This window comes from Trachymyrmex septentrionalis, unplaced genomic scaffold (assembly GCF_001594115.1).
Source record: "Trachymyrmex septentrionalis isolate Tsep2-gDNA-1 unplaced genomic scaffold, Tsep1.0 scaffold153, whole genome shotgun sequence".
Classification (NCBI taxonomy): Eukaryota; Metazoa; Arthropoda; class Insecta; order Hymenoptera; family Formicidae; genus Trachymyrmex; species Trachymyrmex septentrionalis.
In genome coordinates, this window is record NW_017304684.1 from 179,371 (window position 1) to 184,108 (window position 4,738).

General features: G+C 29.2%; 1 protein-coding gene across 2 annotated transcripts in view; it reads left to right on the plus strand.

Moving 5' to 3' along the window:
• Positions 1 to 1,357: 1,357 nt before the first annotated feature.
• The window catches only part of LOC108745880 (jmjC domain-containing protein 4), a 37,854-nt gene continuing 34,473 nt past the window's right edge, over positions 1,358 to 4,738 (plus strand). For both annotated transcript variants that reach the window (XM_018482284.1, XM_018482280.1), the window contains exon 1: positions 1,358 to 1,479. The gene's annotated coding sequence lies outside the window, so the exon portion shown is untranslated. The remainder of the gene's footprint in view (positions 1,480 to 4,738) is intronic.

Consider the following 4,738-nt stretch of genomic DNA (forward strand, 5'->3'; position numbering starts at 1 on the left):
GGCTACTCACAGTATGTTACTTAAAAATAAAGTGGATTATAAGCATCGTCTGGCTGCCTTCCCAGATTATTATTATTATTAGGCGTCAGGAACTCGAAAGCTCATTGCCGCAAATACCAAATCCCGCCACTGTTCCCGTCCCTTAGCCAGATCCCTCCATTTGTGACCCTCGTACCCCATTTCGTTAAGGTCCATTCTAATATTATCCTCCCATCTACGTCTTGGTCTACCCAATGGTCTTTTCCCATCCGGTTTACCAATTAGTACTTTATATGCAATTCGATTCTCATCCATACGCGCCGCGTGACCTGCCCATCTTAATCAACTTATTGAGATTGAAATTTTTCTTTCTTTATTGATGGCTCATGTTTCCTTGTCAAACATTAAAATTATCAATTTATTTTCATGAATAAATGCAATTTAAACATTGAATTTGAATTGTACTTGTTTTGATACACGGTCTTGCACTTATGATGCTCAGTTGCAGTTGATCTGTACACCGATTGAGACGACACCTGATTCTCTGTCTTTGTAATTACAAAGATACATTTGAAGATCTCTGGGATTATGTTGGCAATCATTACACTGAGTAGTAACTTTTAAGCAGAGTCTCTGTCCCCGAAGAGACGCTTATGCTGGATCATTAGATCCTTTCTATGTATAGTACTATGACCCAATCATAGGGTCGAAAATCCATACAGGGGAATTAGAAGAAGAAGAAGAAGAAAAAGAAAAAAGTTTCCGTTAGCTAGTCAAGAATCAAGTCTCTGTATATTGCATATATTAATAAAGATTATGATTATTATTTATGATTAATAGTGTATTAATGTTATAAATAGTCCTTCCTATTGTATATGTAGTAGCCTTACAAAACCTATACTTATCTCACTTCAAGTTCCAAAAGTGTACACTAGTTCAGCCACAAAAAACAGACCTCATAAATCCAGCAAGTTGCGTACTTATCTTAAAATACATTTTCCATATTTTACCGACATTTATAGTGTGATCATCCCCCCTCTACCCTGTATGTTACCTTATAATAGCCTATTTAAACTCTGAATCTATATATCTAGATCGGTATTTATAGTCAGAGCTTATATTTAAGATTGTTTTAAATACAGTCTTAAGAAGTCACGAACCAATCAGAGGGCTGTATTAGCGTCTTAAGACATTACTTAAGACAATCTTGAAATAAGATCAGATTATGAATACTGCACCTAGACACATTTTGTAATATTTTGACATCAAAGAGAGGCTTTAATCCTTTCGCCTCTCTCTAGGTGGCGCGGCCGCCTGGCTGTTTCAGGTTTATCATACACTTTCCCTTCGCACTGGCCTTCGAATTCGCTGTCGGTTCTACGGTAAGAGCCATTACAATTCAGAAGAATAATTTACAATTCGATCGCCGCGTTTTTCTACCGAATTCTTTCGTTTTGAGTGAAAACGCGTCGAATAAATCTAATTTCATTAAAACCGGAGGTGAGATGGTTATTCTAAGGATTCGAGAAGACGCTAATCATGTTATGGATACAAATTTTACTAATGCCAGAGAGAAACCTGAGACAGGACATGACGGCCCAAAACCTGTAACCGCAAAATGCTGCCGCGCACTACTGCCCTCTGACAAAGTAGATGTGAATTACATAGCAAGGTCCTTCTGGTTTTTCTGAGGGTACATACGTCCACTTTTGAAGGCTGCACAGATGATAAATCAATATTTGGTTCGTATAATCGTGCTGCATTCATAAATTGTGGATCAGAAATATTCATCTCTACAATCTTACGTGCGCGTGATGTTTATTTCGCTTAAAAGTATTAACATTAAGGTTATCCATGTGAAAATTTTTCTCAGAATTTTTTATATAATTTTTTTCAGAATCTCCATGTAATTTTTCAGAATTACTATATAATTTTATAACTTTTTCACATTTTTTTATATGAATTGGAACATTTCTCAGAAAATCTACATCTTTTCTCAAAATTTTTCATATACTAGAAAAACCCCTCTATTATGAGATAAGCCCCTCATATGAGATAGCAGCGTTTCTGCTAAACTAATAAACGCTATCTATTCCACCATGAATTTATTGCTCTTGGATTGAAAATTATTTAGTAGAAAATTCATTATTAAATCATGCCTGTAGTTACTGTAAAATAAGATTTTAGATTCGGATATTTTCGAGTTTCATTAAGATGAGCATTTAAACCTTGTTTATTATTTAATAAAAAAATAAATATTTGGCAATAAATTCTTCATGTAGTGATAGAGTAAGGTCGTACTAATAGAAAAATACGGGATATGTTGAATTGTTTAATTACTAATTATAGAAGTTAGATTTGATGATTGTAAAATCATAAGGCCTAGAATAATATGAGAAACCCAGAATATTTCTAATATGAAATAATCCATGCTCCTATGTTGTAGTGAAAATCATTGCTAAAGTATAAATATTATTGTACAATAATAAGACAACCGGAATGAACGTCGAGTGTCTATTTTTATGATGCTTGATTTCAACTACCTGAAAACGAGTTCTGGGTAATCTATTGCATACATTTTTTGCGCATGTTGGCTGTGTTTGTTTGTATTTTAGAAACATTAAATAAAGTTTTTTAATTGCAATACTGATGTACTTTGCGTTTTACTATTAATTTCTCGGGGCATCTCATATTAGGAGCACAATTTTTTGACTTTGCGATTTGCTCAGTTTTTAAATTTTTTTAATTAAAAAAAAAATGGAATTTGAATTAAATTTTATGTAACGTTATCTTAAAGTTTATTAAATTCTCTTCAAAATGATCTATTATTTTTTTTAATTCTGTCTATAGACTTCTAGCATCTACCCAAAATGAAATCTTATAATAAGGGCCTTTCCTCTATATATTAATTATGAAATATAAGATTATTAAGATTTTTTTGTAAGTATAATTTCTGATAAAATGTTATAAACTCTAAAAAATTTTTAAATATTTTTTAAAAATTATGAGATAAGAAATTTCAGAATATTTCAGAATTCACCTGTATGAAAAATTTTGAAAGAAAATAACTGATCCGAATATTTCTGACTATTTCCAAAAAATATTGCAATTCGTATAAAAATTATGACAAAAACTTTTACAGGGATATTACCCCTTTTCCATTTTTGCAAATGTGTTAATTATTTATATTTTAAATAAACTATAAATATATAAAAATTATGTTTCAAGTATTTTGTTTTCATTAAACACATTTTTATAGTTAACTTATTTTATTTGTTATTATTTTCTTATTACAATACTAAAATTTGAAAAGCATAAAATGATAAAATTAATCTAAACATTTTTTGTGTAAGTATTTTAAATATTTAAAATGCAAATAAGTTTCATTGCGAAAATTAGGTATTTTGTAAATAAGAAAATATATTTTGTTAACAATAAATAAAATTAATTAAAAGAAGAGTTGATGAGCTAAGCTGGTTAATTATATGTGCTTGTAATTATAAATTTTTATACAAAAATTGAAACATTTTCCATTGTGTTTATCGACATTTATAATATACCAATCCCCCCACTCTACTCTGTGTCGCCTTATAACAGCTTATTTACTCTTTGAATCTAAATATTTAGATCGGTATTCATAGTCAGATTTTATATTCAAGACCGTCTTAAGTACAGTCTTAAGAAGTTACGAACCAATCAGAGGGTCGAGAGTTTCAATCCGAATTATTTTATTTATTTATAGACCAATATAACTATGCAATTTCTGCATCGCAATGAAACTTTACATAATACATCTTGTATATTTAAAGTACTTATACAAAAAAATTGAAATTTTTGTAATTATCTTATAATATATATACTTTCCATACATTTCCATTAGAGCACACATAAAAAAATTGTTTCTTAATAAAATTATTTTTTATACGTTTTAAACCATCCTTACGTTTTTCAATTTTTGTATTTCTTATATATATATATATCTCAATGTGAGCTAAACATAGGCTATAATTATACGTATTATATGTATATTTACGTTTACGCAATTTTTCTTTGCTATAGCTAGCTGCTAAAGATAGCTAAATAGTATTAATATTTGATATTGATTTGTGTGCGTGTGTATATATACAAGTGTCTCAGCATATATTAAGCTGTTTGTTTCAAATTTTGTTAACCCAAAATTGTATGTACATCTTCGTTAAAAATAAACGACATTTAAATTTAGAAAAAAGGTTTTGAAGCTCGAAATTTCTAAAGCTTTCAAAAGCTTGCTATATTTTTTTAGTTTATGTGAGTTTTATAATTTTCACATATAACTACGAGCTGAAAAAAGTGAAAAAATTTTTTCTCACATTGTGATCTGTCACGTGCCCAAAACAAATTTGCGAAAACTGTCCACTATCTATCGTGAAAATTTGAAGTTTTCGCTATAAAATTTCGCTGTTCTTTATTTTTAATATTCGTACAATTTTTTTATTTTAAATTAAATAAAAAGAAGTAATCTTGATTGTTCATTATTCCAACAAAAATCATCGTATTACAATTAAAAAATTAGATTTCTAAAGCTGAAACGTTGCTCTATCGAGTCGACTTAGCAATAAAGCATACTTCGTATAATTTTTTTACTTATTTCTATATATAAATGCCAATTAAAAAAAAAATAGAATATATATGCAATTGAATTACAAATATAACATTACTTTCCTTTTATAAGTATTGCGGAATGATTAAAGTGAGAGTATAGTCATATTTTTAACTCAAA